The sequence below is a fragment of the Diabrotica undecimpunctata genome, chromosome 6 (assembly GCF_040954645.1).
Source record: "Diabrotica undecimpunctata isolate CICGRU chromosome 6, icDiaUnde3, whole genome shotgun sequence".
Lineage (NCBI taxonomy): Eukaryota > Metazoa > Arthropoda > Insecta > Coleoptera > Chrysomelidae > Diabrotica > Diabrotica undecimpunctata.
In genome coordinates, this window is record NC_092808.1 from 147,223,641 (window position 1) to 147,249,124 (window position 25,484).

General features: G+C 32.5%; 1 protein-coding gene across 1 annotated transcript in view; it reads left to right on the plus strand.

Moving 5' to 3' along the window:
- Positions 1 to 232: 232 nt before the first annotated feature.
- Positions 233 to 25,484, plus strand: part of Np (serine protease notopleural) — a 133,751-nt gene continuing 108,499 nt past the window's right edge. Inside the window, exon 1 of the mRNA XM_072535708.1 lies at positions 233 to 537. The gene's annotated coding sequence lies outside the window, so the exon portion shown is untranslated. The remainder of the gene's footprint in view (positions 538 to 25,484) is intronic.

Consider the following 25,484-nt stretch of genomic DNA (forward strand, 5'->3'; position numbering starts at 1 on the left):
TTCGCCAAACTGCGTAGAGACCGTTGGCTCCATCTATCCATCAACTCCCAAACTACTTTTTCCTGCTGTTTCTGCAAGCCTATCCAAGTAATTTTTCAAATGCAACACCTAGATCAAAAATAATTACCCACTTGGACAATTCGATCACCGGAGTAAAGTCGTAACGGTACTCCCCTCTTGAAGTACCTGCAGCCGCGGTATCGAGGAGGTGAACGACCCCGTGACAATCTTCGAGGATGGCACAACTCTTCTTCTGCCAGTCCAAGTCGTACTTCGGTACTGATCGCTGAGACATGGGGATGGTACTAGAGTACTAGTTGCGCGCGAAATTCAAACGGAATTACTACTATGACCTATCGGTCGTAGCGAGGGATAATTTTAATAGTGGTACCGCGAAGTACTGTTTTTTTTTTGATAATTTTTGTTTTGATTGTTGTTACTGTCATGTTTGTACTGTGAACGTGTGTAGTAATTTAGGGTTTTTGTTATTTCGTTTATTTATTTTATTGTCGTAATCTTATTTCTAGTCTTACCAAGGTAAGTAAAATTCATTCTTTTAAAATTTTGTTTATACGTACATTTGACTTACCGTTAGTGGGGAAGCTCCTATCCTTGTTTATATCTATAAGAAAATCAAACAGATTATTTATTAAATAGTTTTTGTACAAAAAAACTCACAGAATATTAATGTTTTACATAAAGTGGTAGAAACGTCAAATATCAAACGTAAAGATATCATTTTTATTAATTTTATTAGTAAATTCGTGTTGTACACTATATTTTTTACACGTTTACATTACAAAAATCTAAACAAAAGCATGTTTTTTGTATTAAGGATAGGACTATTATTACGAATTTTAACCACTGTGCATGTGTACTGCATAAAACTGTTGAAGGGTTACCTTTAATTAAACAATTAATAAGCAATGTGATATTTTTGATATGATTTTGCACACAGTTCTAATTTCCTAGTTTAAAGCATTGAAAGTTTTATTAAAAATATCTTCTTTCTGGATAGCACGAATTAAAATTTGGCCCAAAATTTTTTGGCCTATTTTTTAGTTTAAGCTGTAAGAATAATAGCTGTGGAAGGTTTCTTTTATTTTAAACAATAAGAATACAACTTGTCTATAAGATTAATCAGCATTTTTTCTTTATCTTAATTTTCCTAAGATTGTTTGTAAACTAGATGTCACCTGGTCCATTCCAGCTTTTTTAGTTTTTGACATGAAATGCCCACTTCTTTGTTGTGGCTACACAGCACAGTGCTGAAACTTCTTCTTAGGGGTGCCTGTCCGTTCCGAACGTTGGCGATCATTCTGGCTATGATGATTTTGTTGGTTGCTATACGGAATAGCTGTGTTGACGTGTTTCTATACCATGCTCTCAGAAAAGCAAGCCAGGATTCTGGGGCATCTTCTTTGTCCTGAGGCACTCTTTCCTTCCATTTTATCTTGCAAAATGCATTGGAGTAGCTCGTATTTGCCTTGATTTATCATTATATATCCCAATTACTGCAGCTTACGGCCCTTTACGATGTTGACCAAATCCGCGGTTGTGTTCATCCTTCGCAGTACTTCTTCATTGGTGACTTTTTCTGTCCATGGTATCTTCAGGGTCCTTCTGTATAACCAATGCAGTTGCGTTTAACTAACTGCTCACGTCCTTGTTGTGGATACAATACACAACACTAACTAAGCTTTGCACAACTTTACACATTACACAAGCTCGAACGGTTTAGTCCTCTTGATCCTTCGCATCTGGGGTTTGTCGGCAAGAATCTGAAGTACTTCATGGTTGGGATGCTTATGGAGGCTCTCTTCATGTCTCCTGGCCACTTTCTAAATCTTATTTGAAAATAATTTAACTTTAAGATCCCGATGACAATCATCATTCCAAACATACCAAGAAGCACCTACAATATTTCTTCAAATTCGGCTCTGGAGCGTTTCTAAATTTTTATAATTACTTTTTTTGGTACAGCCCCATAGTTGTAGGATATAAGTCCACACGGGTTTCAATATCTGTTTGTAAATCAGTACTTTATTTTGGATAAAAAGTTGAGAGTACCTATCTATCAGTCAGTACATATTTTTGTACTTTATCTTCAACTGTTTAGTTTTCTTTTTAACATGCTCCTTCTATTTGAGTTTGACGTCCAGATTTAAACCCAGGTATTTTTCTGTTTTCTTATTAGAAACAATGCCGTTGTTTTTCTCTTTAGTAAAGTTAATATGTGTTCTATGCCATTAATTACATTTTGTAGGTTAACCGTAGATTCTTCTATAGTTGCTCCTATTGTCAGGACTGCTGCATTATCAGCAAGTGTGGCTACTTGAATGTTTTCATACTCCGGAATGTCAGATGTACATGGACATGGACTCTCAACCAGCGGGAAATCAATAAGCTTCTAGTATTTGAAAGAAAGGTTCTCAGAATAATATTTGGCCCTCAAAGAGATGAATTCACAGGGGATTGGAAAAGACGCCGCAATGCTGAATTGGTGACTCTGTATGGAACTGAGAACATAGTTAGACATATCAAGGCAAACCGAATAAGATTGGCAGGTCACGTGGTACGATCAAAGGATGACAGAGTGTTAAAGAAAGTGTTTTTTGGGAAACAGGATGGTAGAAGATCAGTAGGCCGACCGAGGAAAAGATGGGAGGCTGATGTTGAAGCCGATTTATCTAGCATTGGGGTACAACAATGAAAAATAGAAGTGCAAGATCTTAGAGGATGAAGGGCGATAGTGAAGACTCACCCCGAGTTGTAAAGCCAGTGAAGAAGAAGAAGATTACGAAAGATTTGAATCCGAAATTAGAAATTCGCTCAAGAATAGAGCAATCAAGAGCAGCCTTTTTGAAGATGAGGAAATTTCTTAGCAACCAAAGACTGAATCTGTAAATCCGATATCAGATGGTAAAATGTTATATCCACTCTATTCTTCTTTATGGTGTCGAAGCCTGGACTGTTAATGTTGACTTAATGAGGAAACTAGAAGCTTGTGAGATTTGCCTTTTTAGGAGAATTTTGAAGATACCATAGACCGATCGTATTAGCAACTAAATGGTGTTGCACAGACTGGGAAGATACAGAGAAATTTTGACCACCATTAAAAGGCGAAAGATAGCATATTTGGGGCATATATTTAGAAATGATAAGTACGAGTTGTTGCAGCTGATTATGAAGGGTAAAATCGAAAGAAAGAAGGGTCCTGGTAGACGACAAATATCCTGGCTGGAAAACATTCGCGACTGGACTGGGTTAAACACACAGACGTTCTTAAGAAAAGCAGAAGGGAGCAAATTTACTTGTAAAAAGATTTCCAGGAGCCATGCGACCAATTATGGCAGTACTATTTTACATTCCAGACTGGTGATCCTGTAAAACAGCCACACAGAAAGCTATAGCTACCTGAGGAAAGGATCATTACAGCAGCAATGTGACCAATTGTAGCACTGTTGTCAGCCTATCATCAGGCTGGAATGCAAGGACTTTTGACAGTAATACCACAATTGGTCGCGTGGCTCTTGTATATTCTCTCCCAATTTTACCTTTTATCTATTTTCTTTAGTACTTACGTTGCAAGTTTGCCAACAAATCTTCTTTATATTATACTAGTAATCGCATAAATTAACATTCTTTTATATATACATACTTGTTCAATACTAACGCCATTGTTTTCAAATTTACAGCTAGTTAGTTCCTTGCTGATTACCATTGTTTTGGTTTTCTTTATTAAGATCGTGGAATTACTTTCTTTTCTGTGTTTTTAATAATCATTATACGATTTCTTTCATGTTTATTGCTTGATCAGAGCTAATTTATTATTTCTCTATGGGTATTTTTGAATAATTTAAGTTGACACCTGCATGACATACCGTCAAAATTATTATAACTGATGTATTATTAAAGATGAATATCATTTAGAGTCAAAAAACTTTTCATACCTATCGCAGACACAACAACCTAACAATTATCGATTTAAATTAATTATAAACAAAACCTTAAAAAACAAGTTCTTGCCTAAAGTTTGTGGAAATTAGCAACAAAAAAGATAGATTAACATGAATTATAGAGATATAAACTTAGTTTAGAGGCACATTAAACTTTAAAATAAAAATTATAACAAATAAAATCAATAGTCTTACTTCCATAAAGGTTACAGGATCTGTATGAATGCTGCCTTTGATAGAATAACTCATCAGTTTTTTTATAATACAATAAACAATAACTACGAAAAAATATATTCGCTACCCAATGTACAGTACCATAATTGTACTGAGTGACTCATGTTTGAATGATTTTTTATAGACCAGTAAAATTGAACGTTTACCCTTTAGAAAAATTTATTTTTGTTGTTGGAATACCGAGAAAAGAAAATAATTTAATTATTATTTAATAAACAAATTACTGGATTATTGGAAAATGTGTTTAATCTCTTAAAAATTGACCAAAATCTTCTTCTTCTGACTGTTCAAATCTTTTTATATATGAAATGAATTTCAATAATTTGACTGGTCTATTTTTAAACTGTTCAAAGGTTTTGAAAAATATTTGGGGTTTAGGGAAAATGTAAGGTTGTCAGCGTGTATGATTCAATCTTGAAGTTACCTGCAATGTTGTAGTTTATACCTTTCTCTAACCCTCTAGGTTTTTTTAGCTGTTTTCACTTGAAGATCTTTTTTGTGTCGGGGATCATCTTATTCTAGGTTTGGTTTTATAGTTTTTTGTGTGATTTCGCTCTTTCCACTACTTTTCTCCATTCTTCTCTCTCTTTGATTGTCCTTTCTATATTTCTAATTTTCATACTCCTTAAGTCTTTTCCACTTGTTGTCTCCATCTCAATGTAGGTCTTCCTCTGGTTCTGTTACCTGGTGGTATCCATTCCGTTATAACTCTTAACGGATCGCTCTTCTCTCTTCTCATTATGTGTCCATACCAACTAATTCTTTGTGCTTTTATTGCTCTAACTATCTTCTCTTGACCCATCCATTCTTGTATTTCGTGATTCGTCCACCATTGTCTTCCATCTACTTTGTTTTCCCTCTTTGGTCCCAGTATTTTTCTGATAATCTTGCTCTCAAAAACTTTCAATTGCTTTTCTTCTCTTGCTGTTATTGTAAATGTTTCTGCAGCATATACTACTATTGGTCTTATGGTCATTTTGTAGATTTTAATTTTTGTGTTTCAGCTTATCTTCTTATCTCTAAATCTTTTTTTATATCTATAAAACGCCATATTTCCCGCTTGAACTCTTCTTTTCATGCCTACACTTTTATTTCTTCTGTTGACTAGTACTCCCAAATATTTGACTGTTTCAACCTCTTCGAAACGGTGTGCATCTATTGTCAGTTCTGTCATTTTTGTCTTCTTTTTCTTGCTTATGTTCATGTATTTTGTTTTATTTTCAGTCCTCTCAGTTTGGCTTCGTTTTCTATGCCTTTTTATCTGTTACTACTATGGTTATATCGTCCGCATATCCTATTATTTGTACTGGATTCTTGTTTACAGTTGCTGCGTTTGACAGCTTTTTTATTATCTTGTCTAGCATTAGAGTAAATAGTACCGTCGGGAACGCATCTCCTTGTCTTACTCCATTTTTTATTTTTAATATTTCTGTTCTGTCTCTTCCGTCGTCAAGCGCCTGTTTAAAGTCTAGGAAAAGTAGATGTGTTTCTCCGTCATTTTCTTCTTCTTGATGTGCCTATTCGTTACGAACGTTGGATTGCTTATCTTATCTGCACTACCGCGAAAAAGCTGCACATATGTTGTATTGAACCAAATTCTGAGGTTCTTTAACCAAGATCTTCTTTCTCCTGGACCTCATTTTCCAAATATTTTTTTCTTGCAGAATGGCTTGAAGAAGAGCATAACTGGATTTATTTCACATAATATGTCCGAAGAATTGTAACTTTCGAGATTTGATAGTGGTCAGTACCACTCGGTTCTTGTTCATTCTTCTGAGTACCTCCTGATTTGTGACTCGGTCAGTCCACGGGATCTTAAGTATTCTCCGATATAGCCACATCTCAAATGCTTCCAGTTTTCTGCACATTTCTTCGTTTAAGGTCCACAATTTAACATCATAAAAAAGGACTGAGAAGACGTAGCATCGTAGCATTCTTACTTTTGTATCAAGAGAGAGGTTGTGGCTCTTGAAGAAGGCCCATATCCGATGGAAGGGGATCTAGCTTTTTCGATGCGTGCTCTAATCTCCTGGTTGTTGGTCCATTCTTCATTTATTATGGTGCCGAGGTAGTTGTAGTGCGTCACTCTTTCTACAGGGGATTGGTTGATATAGAGTTGACCTTCTGTTATCCTTTCCTTGCTAATCGTCATAAGCTTTGTCTTCTTAACGTTTATATTGAGTCCATATTTTTGACTGTATTACGTGATTTTGTTCATAAGAACTTGTAGGTCTTCTAAGTTGTCTGCAAATACTATGGTGTCATCTGCATATCTGATGTTGTTTAGCCGGTAACCATTTAGTAGAATACCTTTTTCGGTTTTGTGCACAGCTTCGATAAATATTCTTTCAGAGTACAGATTGAAGATTAGAGGAGACAAAATACAGCCTTGCCTCTGGTAAAACAAAAACCGTACTGGTAATCCTCCAACCCAATATATACAGAACAAATCCCCTATGATTTGTTCTGTATATATTGTTAGTCTGTCTCCAATTATACCAGTCACTATTTTATGTTACATTCAGTAAATTTATTGCGCGGTAGTTTTTGCATATCCTATGGTCTCCTTGTTTTGGGATTGTCACTATAATTCCCTCCTTCCATTCTTCGGGTATTATTTCTTTGCCCCATATGTTCTGTATTAGCTAATAAATCTGTCTGTATGGTTTTTAGTTGTGTCTTTCACCTTCTGTTTCTATCTCGTTTATAATTTCTTCTACTTTTTAATTTTTTTTGATGTAAATAATGTCTTTGTCTTTTACCTTTGATCGTTGTATTTTTCTCGTTCCTCTTTTTTGATTGTGCTTAATCATTTCAATCTTGTTTTATTCTTTTCTTCCACCGCTAATTTGCACTCATCATCACACCAATTAAATCTTCTTTTATTTTGCGTTTTGTCAACCACTTTCTCTGCTGCATTGTTTATTCCTTATTTGATTTTTTTACACTGTTCCTCAATTTATTGTTCTTTGAACTGCATTTCTGTATTTACTTCTTGTACAAATCCTCTTCTTACATCTTTCTCTTTCAATTTACCTACGTCCCATTTTCTCTGTGCTTTTTGCCTTTCATTCTTAGTTGTTTTTATTTTACATTTTGTAATCACTAGCATATGGTTCGAATCTATGTTGGCCCCTCTGTGAGATCTAACGTTATTTATCGATTGTTTGTGTGTCTTTTTAATCAGTACATGGTATATTTGATTTCCTTCCAGACTTCCTGATCCTATCCATGTTATTTTGTGCATGTCTTTGTGTTTATATCTGGACCTACTTATGTCCATGTTTAATGCCGCTGCTACATCTTTCAGTCTTGCTCTATTATTGTTTGTTGTGCAATGTATTAAGTTTGTACCTGCAACCTCTCTGGAGCAATTTTCTTTACCTATTTGGATGTTGAAATCTCCTATAAAGATTAATATATCTTTTCCCGGGATTTTCTTGGCGTTTTCTTCTGGTATTTCATAGAAATGCCGACGGCCTTATTACAAGAATTAAAACAAATATTTAAAAAATGCTTATTTGAGGGAAATTTACCAAAGAAATAAAAAATGGCCTACTTGATACCAAAAAAAGGACAACACAACAGACTTCAATAATTATAGTAGAATATGCGTTACACTTTCTGTGGATATGTTAAAGAGGAAAATCGTTAAAGAAATAATGAAGAAACATTTGCATACTTCAGAAAAACAAACTATTTTTCGTATTGATAATAGCTTCAGAACAATATTTACTTTTTAAATCGGTGAAAATTTTCAGTGATACAGTGCTCCTAATTTTTAGAAAAGAAATAGCAAATTTCTATGCCCATCTATTACTAAACCTCCTGTCTCGATGTTAACTATAAAACAAATCGAGTGACACTTTCAGTAACAGCATTCAATGAGAGACACCATTAAAAAAATTGCGGTCAAATATGTCTTCTGTCACATTATGAATACAATAGTATTTAAAGTCTTACCATGTGCAGACGTTGTTTTAGTATGCACCTTCGTTCCTATATAAATTTTGCTCAAGTTCAAGGATGCCAGCTAGCGGAACTTCGATCTCATAACAAGTCTTCATTACGTCGATTTTATGCTAGTTATATTCATATAAGGTTTTATTTCAAGGCATGTAAAAGGCATATTAGTTTAAAATAAGTAGATGGGAGCAGCAATGTGGTAAAAGAAAAAGCTTATTTACTTTAACAGTATATTTTAAAAACTCATTTCGATTATATGATCTTCGATCATGAAATTTGATCATTATGATCTTGAAAATCATATGATTAGCCGAAGTTTCGATAAACAATATGGTTTTATGCAAGGCAAATCAAAACAGATGCAATTTTCATTAAAAGGCAGGAATAAAGAAACAAATGCTCATATGTTATTCATTGATTTTGAGAAAGCATTTGATATAGTTCCCAGAGAGATTCTGGTAAATATATGCAGATTATAGGAGAAGGTATTGACAGTAAGTGTTAGCACAGGTATGGAACAGACTGATAAATTTCATGTACAATTAGGATTGCACTAGAGCTCCGGACTTAGTCCTTATCTATTCTCATTAGTGTTGAATCAGATAACAGTGAAACTACACGGTAACATTCCATGGTGCTTGATCTATCTTATTCTTCTTCAGCCTTATTTAATCCAACTTTGGACATAGGCCTCCACCAAATCAATCCAGTGTCTTCTATTTTGCGCCACTTGCTTCCAGTTTTTTCCTCCGATCTGCTTAATGTCATCAGCCATCTAATTTGAAGTCTTCCTCTGCTTCTCTTTCCTAACCATGGCCTCCATTGTTGTATTTCGTGGTTCCATCTCTTATCCTTTAGTCGAGCATTGTCTCCTGCGAAACTCCATTTTAAATTGGCAGCATGTTCTACTGCGTTTTTTACTTTGGTTTTGCTTCTAATCCATTTGTTTGTTTTTTTGTCTATAAGTCTCACCCCGAGCATTGATTTTTCCATCGCTCTTTGTGCTTTTACTATTTTATCCATATTGGACTTGGTGAGTATCCACGTCTGTGAACCATACGTGAGTATAGCGAGGATACACTGATCGTAAATTCTGGTTTTCAAATACTGTTCTATTTTAGTGCTTTTCAAGATCCAACTCAGTTTTCCAAATCCTGTCCATGCTAACCTTATTCTTCTGGTAATTTCGGCAGTTTGATTTTCTTTGTTAATTTTCATTATCTGTCCCAGGTAGATGTATTCGCTTACTGTTTCTAAATTTATGTCGTTCAATGTTATTTCTGGAATGTTCTGTGTATTTGTCATTATTTTTGTTTTTTCCAAGTTCATCTTAAGACCTACTTTTTCCGAAGCTTGAAATAGTTTCGTCATCATGGTATGTAGCTCTTCGAAACTTGTAGCGAATATTACAATGTCATTAGCGTATCTTAAATGACTCAGTTTTCTTCCTTTAACATTTACTCCCTTATCTGCCCAGTTTATATCTTTGAACACGTCTTAAAGTCCAAGTGTGAATAGCTTTGGTGAGATAACATCTCCCTGGCGAACTCCTTTGTTGATTGGTATAGCTTTGGTTTTCGGATATAGGAATATGAAAGCCTATAATAATCTCACTAAAGGATAAAGATGGAAAAGAAATAAGAGAAAAGAACGAAACCAATCCTAAAAGTTATTCAGACATTTATATTCCTTAAACAAGAACTTAGATAACACTGCAAAGGAAAAGATAACGAATGTCAACTCAGAAATACTCCCTAACATAGAATCCTTCGAAATAAAACAAGCTATAGTACAACTAAAGAAAAATAATGCTCTGGGTCCAGACGGAATACTTGTAGAAATGTTGAAGGAGGAGAATAAAATTATTCTCGAAGAATTGAAAAAACTTTTCAACGAATGTCTTCACAGAGGAGAAGTCCCAGATGATTGGAATGACAGTTTGAAAATACTTCTCTTCAAAAAGGGAGACAGGGGAGATCTCAAGAACTATAGGCCAATCTCCTTGCTGTCCCAAATGTACAAATTGTTAATGAGAGTAATAACTAACAGGTTAACGTCGAAGGTCGATAGCTATCAACCGGTAGAGCAGGCAGGATTCCGAAAAGGTTACAGTACAGCTGATCATCTTCTTACAGTCAGAATTCTAATAGAGAAAACCAATGAATATCACTTGAACTTATATATTGGCTTCGTTGATTATGAAAAGGCATTCGACTCCATAGAACTTTCGGCAATATAGAGAGCTATGAACAACTGCAGGATAGACTCCCGATACAGAATGCTCATACACAATATTTAGAAGTAAGCTACAATGAAAATACAAATTGATGCGAAAACCAAAGCTTGATCTATACTGATGATTTAATGGTATTAGGAAATACTGAAAGATATTCAGAAGAAAACTGGAACATTGGAGACAAGGTCTTAAGAAAAAAGGTTTAGAACTTAGTAGGCCAAAACTAAAGTATTTGGATTGTTTATACAGTACGTAAATCTTTAAGCTAGACATAACTAATATACATTGAGGTAGCTTGTTGGAGTCTTGAGAAGTAGCTTGTTGGTTGTTATTTTGCTTCAATTTAAAATTAATTCCAAATTTCCTAATAGCTAAATAAAATAGTACTGGTACCAAATACTGGGCATGATTAGGATTAATATGAACACAATTTACTAACAAACTATAGATTTGTTGTTGACTAATTTCGTCAGTATTAGGTAACCGATAATGAATTTCCATAAAACATTTCATTTATATCTAATTCATACTCAAAAATTGTTTTAAAGTTTCCAAATACTTTCACTGATCACTTTGAAATAAAAAATTAATTCTTGCGATTATGTGGGTAGTTTGTATAAAAAGCTTTTGGTATGATTACTTACATCTTTTGTGTTCATTGTAAAATATAATTAATAGGTGGGAACATATGCGGGCCAAATTGACATCTACCATTGCTTGATAATTCTAATAGATAATAGCAATTTTTTATGGAAATATTGTTTAGCTATGAACGCAGAAGTTTCTAGAAGAATTTGCTTTACTATTAACTTAAAAAATAGCAATGTTTTTTTTCTTATTTTTTGTAGTTATATCTTTTTGGGCAAATTTGGAAAACTCGTGACAAATGGAAAGAGAAAATTACTTGAAATGGTTTATTTTTTTTGTCACTTTTTACTTTTCTCGCTGATTTCGTTATCCTGGCTCATAATCCCAGGCTCGTTTGATTACTTTGCTGACATTAGTAACTATTATATCATTATACAGCCTTTGTTTGCGTTCATATTTGGAGATAGTTTTTTCACGTATTTTTAACTTGTTCTGTTGCAACCCACAATTCGTCGAGATTGTTTTATTGCTATCTAATCAGCGGGTGGAAGGTCTGCCTTGACAGCATTTATTAATCCTTGGCCTTTATTCCAGAATCTTTCCTATTTATGTTTCATCTTGCAATTGTGTCACTCATATGTCTCGCCTATCTCCATTGAAATCTTGTTATGGGTTCGATCATCATCCATCGTTGATTTTTAATGCATCTCCTTGTTTCTTACCCTACCTCTCAGTGTTAGGTCAATCATTTCATTTCATGAGCGTTTCTTTTAATTTCCACTTCGGAAATCGTTTCCGAAAATTTCCGAAGTGGAAATTGAAACGTCAATAAACGTACTTTAACCTTTAATTGTGGCTTATTCCCATTTAAATAGTAATTACTATTATTTACACCATAATTATTGTTATAAACTGGCAACAAACAGCCCAAAAAATCCCAAACAGCGGACGATAATACATTGAATGATGATGGTGATGAGTAGACTTCGGCAAATATGCAAATAAAAATGTAGAAAATATGCGCATAAATATGCACGTGTTTACCCGAAAATATGCAAATATTTTACAAAATATGCATACAAATAAATAAAAAAATCGTAAAATAGTAACAATTTTATTTAAAAAAAAAAGTGTACATAATTAAATAGTTCCTACTATTCATTAAGATTTACATTTATTTTAAGTAACTACATCATTTTTAAGTATGAATAAACTTATTTAGAATTATGGTAACAATAAATGACCAAGTGGTGTTCAAAATTTTCTAACAAAAACTTGTGGCTTCTGTCTGAGTACATATATTTATATATGGAAAAACTTCGTTCAACATCAACTGATGTAACGGGAGCATTTTTCAAACTAACCAAAACATTTGGTTCTAAATTAATTGTTTCCGAAATATTTCCAGCTAGAACACTGACTACTTCAGAAAGAATATGGTAACCTTTATTTTTTTCCATAGTAGCTTCAAATTTTTTTAAAATATCTTTTCCAATATTACCTCTAACGTTCCGACAACATGACGCAAATTCTTTTATTAATGCTGTACTTTCGAACAATGACAGTTTTGGTGATTCTAACTGAGTAATTGTTTTTTGAACAAAACTAAAATTTGATTTTATAAATGAAAGTTCTTGTTGAAGCAAGTTACTCTGAAAAGTTTGTTTAGAATCCAAAAGAGATTGGGAACTTTCATCTGTTAACGTATCAATTATGTTCTTTATTTCAACAAAATGATCTGCATAATAATTAGCTGCTTCTAACCATGTTCCCCATCGCGTTAAAATAGGTTGTGGTGGAAGAGGAATGTTAGGTAGCATTTCTTTATAAAGTTGAATTCTTATAGGAGATTTAAGAAATACTTTTTTGACACTGGATATCATGGTATTTAAAAGAGGAAACTTTTTTCGTATTTCCTCTGCAACTCTGTTTAATCCATGCGCTACACAAGTAACATGTATTAAATCTGGGAAAAATATTTTTAAATTTTGTCCTGCTTTCACCATATAAGGAGCAGAATCCGATAAAATAAGCAGTAATTTATTAGAAGGAATAGTTGTCGGAAGAAAAAAAGTTGCTAATGTTTCTTGTATAAAACGCGAAATTGTTAAAGCATTTGATTTCTCAAGTTGCTGGCATGAAATAAGATGAGATTTTGGTAAGGTATCTTCTTTAAGAACACCAATCAATAAATGAGCAATATAATTTCCTGAGGAATCAGTGGTTTCGTCTACAGATATGTAAAAATAATTATCTGCAATTTCTTTCTTAATATTAATTAACACCGACGAGTATAGCCCGTTCACATTATTTCTTCTTAGAGACCGATCACTTGGAACATTAAGTTTGCAATATTTTTTTAGAAACGAACTAAAATTTACATTTGCTAATTTTGAAAGCGGTATGTTTGCAGACACTAATGCGCGACACAAGTCTTCATTAAAAGTTTCTTGCTCATCTAATTTTTTTGAAGTAGATTGGAAACATTTAGCCATTGAAGTTTGATGTTTTCCTCCTATTTTTCCTTTTTTTGCAATGTGTGAAGCAGTTCTCACATGTTGGTCTATCTGAAATTTCTTCTCACATGCTATCTATAAATAAAAATAAAAACCTTTATTTTAACCGAACCTTTAAAATATAAAAATATACAAGGTGTTTTTGGTTAATCAAATAACTGGTTTGGAAAAAAAAACACTCGCTAAGTGTTTTAAATGCAGTATTAATCCACAAATTAGTTTTTGTTACTAACCATTAGTACATCATATAACTTATTTTAAAATTCAACAAAAGTTTTTTTTTGGTAATTCAATTACAATAAAAATAATTGTGTTTTAGAATAGCTGACTTCATAAAAAAAAGTAAAGGTGAAAAATTTTTCTAAATACACACCATTGTATTGTACCATGGACAATTTTTTCTCACTAAAGGAAGCTATTTTTCATTTAAAAACAATCTACGAGTACTAAATTTCAAGTAAATACGTTTATTGGTTTTAAAGTTATTGTTGTTATTAACTAAAAGAATTTAATTTTTTTTAATTTTAACACCCTGTATCTCGAAAAGTAAATAAGTTTGACCCCTCATTAACTATATCGTTTTGTTCAATTTTTCGAGAAGTATCTACAGTCAAACGTTGTAAGTGTCATTTGGAAACACCCTGTATGTATGAAATATTAGATATTTAATAGAAAATATTAGATACTTACAATTTTGCCACAGACTGAACAGTAGATTTTTCCCATGTCCATAGACAGCTCTTTATAAGGTTTAATCCAAGTTGAAGCACTGGTTGTTTTAGGCATTATAAAATCACAATCTTCCTTTTTGTTACGCACAACGAGTGTTTACGCTTTAAATATCAAAACAAAAATGATTTACAAATCTGAGCATCAAATTAGAAATGTTTAGGTACCTAATTCAATAAACTGGAAGATTTTGGAAAATCCCTAAATTAGGAACAAAACAATTAGCCGTTTACCTGCTGTTAAGATACAATAAATTGTAGATAGATTTGGGGATTAGATCATAAAATGCAAATGAGCGAACCCTTAGCGATTATCCAATAACTGAATGCCTCAGTGACCGAGACTTTCTAAGAATGCTGAGGGCTATTTAAATTGATCTTCTTTGAAATTGTAAATGTTTTGTACCTGTAGAGATTACGTACTTAGATCATTTCTTGATTAAAATGACTACAAAATTTTATACAGGAATTGAAATAAATTGGTATGTTTAAAAATTTTCAAATACTGTATAAAAATCTGAACTTTTATGCACTTTATGCAAACTTTTATACAAATATGCCAAAATATGAAATATTTGCATAAAATATGCACAATATGCAAAATATGCAATATGCATATTTGCCGAAGTCTAGTGATGAGTAAAATCGAAATTCTTCTGCTGTTTTCCCTTTGCATAATATTTTGTAGCAATCTATATTAATTCATAATAATATCAATTATTTATAATTTTTATTAATATTGTTTTAACACAACCTCACGAAATCTTATAAACTTTTCTAAAAAACATTTATCTGTCGTTACTTCTAAAGCATGTACAGGCACTAACTTTCGGCTAATTGTAAATTTAAACCATTACATCATTCTTTTTTCCTGTTTAATTAATTTTGTAGACTATAAAAATCCGAAGAAGTAAATATTTACAAAAATGTTTAGAACATTTAATATTTTTTACGTGAAGACTCCCGTTATATTGTGGTTTTGTAGTAAACCGTTGAAAATGAAACGTAGATATTATTATCTATTGTCGGGCTGGCTGGCCAGCAACATTAACAGAGCTAGATATCACTTCCTCGTCGTATTACAGTTATCTGGCTTTCGGTTGATTACTTCGTTTTGTTTACTTTTTAAAAAGTCACGGCAAGGTACAATTTTGAGTGTTCTTACAACATATCTACTACTATATTACAACACAAAAAAGCAAATATTCTGCAAGATATGCGTGTTTGACGTGAGATAATGCATTGTAGGAATATTTAGTTATTAATGTTGACGTAAAGCTGTTCTTCAGCAACAGTTAAATCCCTAAATAATTTTAATAATTTTCCATTTGAATCCTACATCATTTTTAGTCGCAATTTAAAGATTAACAATTAATTTGGCTAAACGATTTTCAGTAAATCTGGTAAAGATCGAACACTTACACTTACAGTCTGTTTAGACGACATGTACGATAATTCTGTCGAAGCTATGTTTTAATCGAATCCAGATAGACCATTCAAACGGCATGCACATCCGATAATTTATTCGAAACGAAATACTATCGAACCAAATATTTTTAGCCAAGGCCCTATTAAGTTTATAGCAACTGTAAATAATATTGGATAACAATACCTTTTTTACGATGTATTGATATGTAAAACGCCAAAAATATCAAAAAAAAAGGTGTTGAGAATATCTGGGAAATGTATTGTTGAATAAACTTTATAAATTAAATAAAACTTTGAAGTCCACTTTAGCCATCTCGTATTATTACACTACAATTAATAAATTTCCTTATTTACGATTTTATCGGTATCCGATTAGGTCGGTAAAATTCGTATGGTGTGAAGTTGCACATATAGATAAAATCACCACTGACGTTTAATTCTAATTTTTTATCTCATCCTAGTAAAATCAAATATAAATTTGGACGTATTCGGTTAAATTTCCGAGCGCGATATACGATCGAATCGTTTGAACGCGCCCATTTAAAACTATAAGCCAGTGAGCAATTCGAAATTTTTATCGATTCGAACGAAAATTCGAATGCGTACCATGTGAACGGGCTGTTACAATGAAAATATTTATTAACTAGCGGACCTGGCAAATTTCGTACCGCTTTAGAATTAAATAAAGTCTGAAAGTTTACTAAGCTCCTCCTTCGAGTCTGTTAAGTAACAGAAATCTCTGGGTATTGAAATGCCTCCAGTCGAGGTTTCAATAGCGACTTTACCATTTCCAATATCTAACTGCTTCGACAAAACAATTCACTTTAACCTTGTTGCAAAAACACTCGCATGTGGGTTGTCAATTAGATGATGTAGGCATACGTTTAATTCATCTGTAGCAGTTAATTAAGGAATAAGGAATTAAGGAATAATAATTAAATAAGAAACAGTCTGACAATAGAATCATGGCTCCACCAAAAAATGTTTTTGATTGTTACGAATATCTTTTAAAGTTCTGTTCAGTACCTGTTATGACTTCTTGTGGGCCAATGTACATTCGTCCCAATCGGTTAATTTGCACACATGTAAAATCTTCGCCATTGCGCTATTTTTGACGATATTGCAATTTGGTATTTAATTTATTTGTATGTCTAATCGTAATTTCAAGGCAAAATGTACCGTTCGACCGCTTTTTAATAAAGTTGCAGATATTTCAGACAAAGCCAACGCTTCAACGAGAATCAAGGAAGTAAATTCCACCAGATCCAATGTTTAGAGCTTCTGTCAAAGTATCGTATGCTATCTTTGCTGTTGATTCATGGGCGTCTTTATTTTAACAGGGCTATGGTTTGTTCAATTGTAGAAAATTTATACAAACTATTTCGCCAAATGCTGCAGAATTGAACTGTTGTTCTCTTTGTAACTGTTGTTCTCTTTCATACAGTCACAAAGGAAAGAATAAGATTTATTTTCTGTCAAATATTAATGGTGCGTCATAAATTTTCTTTAAAACATATATACAGCTAAATAAAAAAACTATGTCTTGATAATACACTAAAATAAAATAAAAAACAGTTCTAATGACAGATCTGACGATTGAATGAGTATACCGCAGGTCTATTAATATTTGTCAAATTTAATATTTAATTTAAATTTAACGCTTCTCACAAACTCAACAATTCTATTCAGTTTCTGAGTCAGTTGAATTTTGTACTAGTGTAGGCCTGAAGCAAAATTTGCTCAGTTCTGTAGCATTTTCGTTTCACTCCTTATATCAGAAAACACCGAAAAAGATTCTTAATCTTTTCATCTCTGAGATTGATAATATAAACATTTTTAGTCTGTTTATACTAACTCAAATTGCTCTTTCGCCTGATCTTGGTTCCGCCTAGATATTTACGCAGGAAATAAACAAGAATCTGTCGGTTTATGCTTATACTGATTTTTGAGCATGAAGTCATTTAGCGATGGAGCTCCGTAATATACGGTCGCTTTCATTATGCAAGTCCGAATTTGGTCATCGAGACTTCGATGTTAGTAGTCAAAGAAGAACAATATGAGAGTCTGACGAAGAAGGTTTGTTTTCGTGAAATTTTGGAAAAACCGGTAAAGTTTTCTCTTTTAAATTTAATGTGTGTAGTGAGAACCGTAATGAACGCTGTCATGAGTATGAACTGAAGATAAATTTAAAGAAAACTAAATGCATGATCATAACTAAATCTGCACATGCAAATATCCAATTCACTATTGAAGATACTGCAATTGAGAGTGTTAATAACTATAAATATTTAGAAACATGGATAACATCAGATGTAGACCAAACCAAAGAAATTAGGACACGCATTGAAATAGCACGTGCATCATTTTTTAAACTTAAAAAGTTTCTTTGTTGTCGGGATATAAGGTTAGAACTACGCCTGAGAATGCTTCGATGTTACATGTTCTCGACTCTTCTTTATGGCTTGGAAGCGTGGACACTAAAACAAGTCCATCTGAATGAGTTGGCCGCCTTTGAATTTTGGTGTTACAAAAGAATTCTACGAATATCATGGATTCAAAGAATGTCAAACGTGGAAGTAACTAGAATGATAGGAAATGGGGCGGAAATAATATTAACTATCAAAAGACGAAAACTTGAGTACTTAGGACATGTGATGAGAGGGCAAAAATACGCATTATTACAACTTATTATGCAAGGCAAAATCCGAGGAAAGCGAAATGTGGGAAGTCGAAGAATATCCTGACTTAAAAACTTAAGGGAATGGTTTGAATGTAGTAGTGGAGAATTTTTTAGAGCGGCAGTCAACATAGCCATGATGATATCCAACCTTCGATAGAAGATGGAACTTAAAGAAGAAGAAGTGAGAAGAAGGTGATTTGAGGTCAAAATTCCATGTGGCAATCTTTGTAATCGAGTTAATCACCGTTTGTTGTAAGCTGTATCCTGTGACAAGGCATTTGATAACAGCGTCTGAGAGCGAAGAAAGCTTACATGGTTTTAAGTGAAAAATAAGCAGCCGAGTTTGAAGAATCACATATTGCTCTTATCCAGGATAACCTGAAGTCCAGTTTTGGTATTTGATTTGATTTCTCCCAGGATTTGTCCAGTCTCCATCCATTTTGAGTCTTCCAAAGGTCAAGGTGTGATTGTTTGAAGTTATGGGACAATGTAAGGTAACAAACTTTTTTAAGAAATAACCAGCCAGTGAAGCATGTAGTTTTGTTAAATTTTTCTAAATAAACATTTATCGTGAATAAAATAAAATTTTTGATTTTGGATAATTACCTGATTTTAAAAAGTTTATAAATAAATATTAGTTTTATGTATCAGCTAATTGTCATATTTTAGTTTTTTTTTTAAATAAAATTAACGTTTGGTAATTAATTAATAAATTAGAAAAAATTAGAAGTTTCATTTCGATATATGACAGTTGGTACATTTTTTCTGTCATTTGGTACATAACCATAGTTTTAAAATCTGTTTTTTAGAAGGTTTAATGTAATGTTTTTTAATAGATTTAAAATATTTTTTATAATAACTGTTCATGTACAATAAAAATAAATATGTAATTTTTCCCTTTAAACTGGGAGTTTTAAAAAATTATTTCTTTAAAAAGATAGTCACCCTTAAAATTTTTAGGAAAGATAAACCTTTCTTTCTAAGCAGCAGGAGGATTTTTTAAGCGGAGTCCTAATTTAAATAGTTTAGAAATCTTCTTGTATAGTATTTGCCCAGGGCATCTATGTAAGTATTTTTTGCTTTCTTTTTCATAGTTAGTTCTCTCAGTCCCCTCCTCCCAATAAAAAAAGAATCCTGATCCACAACCTTGCTCTCCTACCAAAGCACGAGCAGCCATTCGCAAACGTTTCAATTTTTTGCTTACCCTATTTCCAAACCCAGTGATTGTTCAGTCCTCCCTTTTAGCCCCCTTATAAGCAAATATAATTGTTACAGTTCTAGTCTGTAAAAGGCACAGTTCTTGTGAGAGACGTAAAATTGACTACCTCGAATTCTGCTTTACACTGTCACGGACAATGGTGATGTTTCTGAAAGATCTTACTTAGTTGTTACTTAGTATTACAGAGTTGACTGTTTGTTAAATGCGGGGAACTTTGTCCGAAATTAACACCCATTTTTTATACGCTATAACCATGCATAGTGATGATGATACAAATGATAGAAACTTTGACAAAAGTAGCTTCAACAATAACGCCGCTACCAACTATCAGAATTTTGAAGTCTCTATTGGAAGACTATATAATTCGTACAATATTTTTACATTTACTAATTATCTGCATTTTATATGCGCACTTAATAATTCGTACAAATAAAAAATTATACATCAATAATTTTAAAATACAAGCATCGTTATAGGTACATACGTTATTATGACCAGGTGTTATAGTTTGAGACAGGTGATTTGCGTTTACCTTGAGAAGTACAATGCTCCATGCTGGGAGGATGATTCAAACATCTAATTAGCTTTTTCTTTCAAAACGCCTCTTATCTGGTCAGTGACGGTAATGATATTTATTTTTGTTGCTAGAAAACTGTAGAGATAATTAGTGTTAGTGGCGTTTACTGTTATATATAAATATTTGTTTGAAGTATTTGTTTCAATAGAATCGAAAAATATATTTATTAATAGAAATTTTATTTATTTAAAAAAACGCTAAAAATCAGTCAACTCCAACTTTTATAGTATATGATAATAGATTCTAAATTCTAAAATAAAAAAAGAATCAGTCATAAAAATGGGTTTAATAATAAACACCAAAAAAATAAAGTATATGAAAATAAGCAAGCAACCACAAATCCTACGATCAATTGTTATTGTAAACGAATTAGTATACCTGGGAGCGCTCCTTAACACTGAAAATAATACTGCCGCAGAGATAAACCGCTGAATTTGCACGGCCAACAGATGCTATTTTGGGCTCAATCTCCTCCGTTAAATCCACTAATATATTGAGAAATACAAAAATTTAACACTACAAAACAATAATACGCCCAGTCCTAACATATGGTTCAGAGACCTGGACTCTAACAAAAAATAATGAAAACATGTTAGGATGTTTCGAAAGAAAAGTACTAAGGCGAATCTATGGAGCAGTGAATGACAATGGAGTGTGGAGAAGGCGATAAAACTTCAAACTTTATAGAATATACCAGGAGCCTAATAAACATATTAAGATAGGACATCTGAGGTGAAGAGGGCATGTAATGCATATGGAACAAAATGACCCATATAGAAAAACGCTACTTGATCGACCCACTAGTCAGAGAAGAAGCGGAAGACCCACAACAAGGTTCCTTAATAACATCGATGAAGACATGAGAAATATGGGAATACGTGCTTGGCGGAGAAAGGCCCACGCAGCGTTGTAAAGCCAGAATGATGATGATGATGATGATGATGATGATGATGATGATATGATGATGATGATGATAAAATTCTAGACGGCTCGTTCACTAAGAATACATTTTTGGTTAAAGAACCTGGTGGTGTAGGTATTAAAACGGTGCCGTAACCTTCCGTTCAAATATTTAGAATGTAATTACTATTTAAATGGGAATAAGCCACAATTAAAGGTTAAAGTACGTTTATTGACGTTTCAATTTCCACTTCGGAAATCGTTTTCAAAATACAAACATTAGTAATTAAACAAATTTTGTTTATTTGTTGAATTTAAAATTGAAATTATGTGGCTTATTCCCATTTAAATAGTAATTACTTTAAAATGCCACAAGAAAATAGCTTCAGAACGTCATTATTGATCTTACACTGGCTTTATAAATTCTTGACTTTATCACAGTGTTAATGTGTGTGTTTCGCCATAGAGTGTTATTAAGGCACCCAGTCTATTTGCTTTTTGTACGTGATCTCTCACTTCTTTGTTCAGGTCTCTATAGCTGGACAGTGTAATTCCCAGGTATTTTATTTCCATTACTTGTTTAATACTGATGCCATCAATTTCTATTTTACATCTGGTTAGTTGTTTGCTTGTAACAATATAATTTGTCTACCATATTGGGTATCACTTATAGGGGGTTGAAAGTGGGGACTGAGCAATTCTTGGGCTGTAGATAGGGTAAGCAAACAAACCGAAACGTATACGAATGGCCACTCTTGTTTTGGTTGGAGAGCTGGGTCGTAAGTAAGTGAGAAAAGGAGGGAATAGAAGGGGTAAGCACAAAGAAAGAAATCAAAAAAATACTTTTACTTCTAAGCTATCTCTTCCAAATCCAATCTCTTCCTCTACTAACTCTTAACTGCTACTACCATTTTACATTATATTTCCATGATAAAAACGAATAACGAACAACAGAAAAACAATAACGAATTTGAAGAAAAATCCAGACTCAAACAATAACTGACTGCTTCCGCGGTTCATCATCGAGTGACATCATTCGCCCAACCCGGTATAAACAAAGCATAAACGGAAATATTCCTGTTTATTAAGCCATTTTATTGTTGCTTTCTTTTTGATAGGAAAGATTGTTTTCGCGTTCAGAGCTTCTGTGAAAGGCGCTCTGATGAGTCCTCTTAGGATGAAATACGTATACGCGAATATACAGAGGTTTATACGTGAAATCACATCTTAAATGTCTTTTTTTTTTTTAAATAATAAAGAATTAAAAATATTATAAAGAAACTTGAATCTAAGAGAGACACGTGGCAGTTGTGTTAATACGGAAACGAATACGCTCCCAACTGCTTCGTGAATAACTATTTATTATTATTAGAATACGTCCTTTCTGTGTTCTTTTTCTGTTTTTAATCAATTTACTACAACACAAATTAGCTTCTAGATTAGCTCCTCAAGAAACAATCTCCTTCTTAGGTCGATGTATATTAAGTTGAAAACCCACAGATAATAGGTAAGCAAAAATTAGCATTTGAAACGCACCATCTTAACGATAGACCTTGTACCGGAATGAAAGTACTGTTTATTTTATCTTTATAGTGATGTCACCTTTACTTTCAATAAAAAAACCATCCCTACCCTTAATTTTAATTAACATAAATAATATTGGCACCTTGTATATCATACCTGATGTAAGGTTTAATTAAATTAGTAGTTTTACAATAAGCAATTTTTTTTTGTAAAAATTGTACTTTATCGATAACCTCATGATGACCGGAAAAATATAGTGGTCGAAACCAGCTGTCGCTTACTAAATAAATAGATTGTAAGTCTGTCATTTATTTCTACTACTTAGTTTGGTATTATATTATTTTATTATTGCTATTATAATTATTCGAATATAGAATTTTTTTGATTATTAAAACCCCTCTGAGAGAATATCAACTGTTTTTTAAGCTATAAGAATTGCAAGCGCAGCTATTACTCTCCGATGCCCATTTATCTTTATTGCAATAAAAGAGTTTTAGTACCAGCTGTTAAATTGATTTATAGATCTCAAAGGGACATTAAAGGTAGTTCGATTGATTACAGTAAAGAAAGCCGTCGATTAAAAAAAAACAACTGAGAATCATTTGTTTTACTCTATAATGGGTTCTTAAAATACGCCACCAGAAATTTTTAGTTTAATATTGATTTTTGTTAATTTAAACAAATCAGTTTACTTGATTGTAAACAGTATTAAGTACACAAACTGTGGTTTAATTGAGTTTATTTACTTTAGAGAGTAAGATAGTAGCAAAAGAGATGGAATGCCTGCGAAGATGCTGCAGAGTAACAAGAATGGATAGGAGAAGTAATAACGAAATAAAGCAAAGAACATCAATAGAAACAGACATACTAACATATATAGAACAAAAAAGACTAAAGTGGTATGGACATGTAAGAAGAACTGGCGACAGCAGATGGATAAAGAGAATAACCGAATGGAGCCCCATAGGAAGGAGGAAAAGAGGACGACCCCGAAAATCCTGGAGGAACGAAGCAGACGACTCCATGAGTAAGAGAGGCCTAAACGATGGAGAATGGAACAACAGAGAGAGATGGAAACGGTTGAGCGAGGGAAGGCAGTGAATACTGTAGAATCCCTAAATGTATATAGTAGGTTAAGGATAACTAACCTAGATCTATTCTTTACAAATTACTATAGAAACATATCACCAATAAACAATATGTTAAAAATTTGTAATAAAGTATTTAATAGACTGACTCATGTGGATATATTTAATGTAAAAAGCTGTGAACTTAAGACATTGCTTGTTCATCAGCACTAGGTTTAAGGGGTTTATTGTATTTTGTTCTTATTATATTATTAATGTTTGTTTCTTTCATTCATTTATTGTATTTTTTTGTCTTGTCTTAAACATTTTACATGTAATTACTATTAGTCTATAGTGTTTGTAAGGTGCCTAAATAAATAAATAAATAAATAAATAAATAATTTGACGTGAAAAGACAGGTATCTTTTTTTATAAATAAATGTCTATTCTTCAGATAACTATCTGTCAGATAGAGAAATATTTATCTGGAGGTAAAAAGACCGGCCCTTCCATGCAAGAAGTTTATTATTTCAAAAATTTAGTTTTTAATTTTTTTCTTCAAAAAATCTTCACTTTTTTCGAGTTACGTACCAGAACAGGTGGTCCTTGAATATTTGGGGAGGCATTGTTGGATCACATACGAAAAATTAAAGAACCACGAATAGATGGAATTTTCATTCTAATCAAGTAATTGACTGTATTTTTTTAGATCAGAAAGTATAAAAAAATGAATCTGAGCATAACCATAAATGTAAACCACACCATAAGGAGATGGAATGACAATGTTCCAACAGCATAAGATGGAACCAAAAACAACAAACATTCCTATATGAAAGAAGAAGAAGAAAACATACATAAAAATATATTAATGTATTTACTACATTTTAATAATGGTTCTACCTTAACTTGATTTTTAATATCCAAAGTCCTTTTAATTCTACACCCTATTAAAAACATCTTTTTTTAAGTAAAAATACTTCTTTCTTGTGTAGGAGGTGAACATTTTTAAAAGTTCTTTATAGTTTTATTTACCAGCTTTATTGATTTGAATCTGATTTAATCTTTCAATTTACATGCAAATATTAAGCTCTTCTTAGAAACTTGAGGTAGATACTCTAAGGATATAAACATAATGGGATGGTATTCATGGTTAAATTTTCAATTATCTTTTTTGCGATAACGAGAAACACGCGAATAAAAATTTTATCAGGATTTCGTCTTAAGAATAGGTAATATCTATTAAAAAGAAGACATTTTTCACTAAAAACTTGTCAATCTTTGTACTAGAAACTTTGTATTAAACTGATAAATTGTTTCATTTTTGTCAAGGAACTCAAATATAAAGTGATAAAAAAAGTTGTCTAGGGAATTTGGTATTTCTGTTTCCTGTCACACGACTAAAATATTAAAATTTCTTGGTTTTTATGGTGTTTAAAATCTCAGTTTTTTTGTATACACTCAAACAGTAAGTACTGTATTCGTTAAATGATAGACATATCACATTCTGAGTAAAAATACAAAAAATGTAACAACAATTAACACCTACATAAAAAAATACACAATAAATCGATCAAAAAATATCTTCAACATACACAATATATAGAAACTACATTTAAAAGTAAATCGATTAGTAAAGGGAGATGCTATTAATTAAAAATTCAATAAAGGAGAAAAAAATGTACACTCATTATTGTCTGGGCTTATCTCGAGATAAAGAAAAGTCTAAATTAAATAGTGCAAATTTATTTTATTTATCGTATGGCATACAATAAGAACACATAATTAAAAATCAATATAAAACGTTACATGGAGTATTACAACTAAACATTATTATTAATATAACGTATTATTCGGTCGCATTC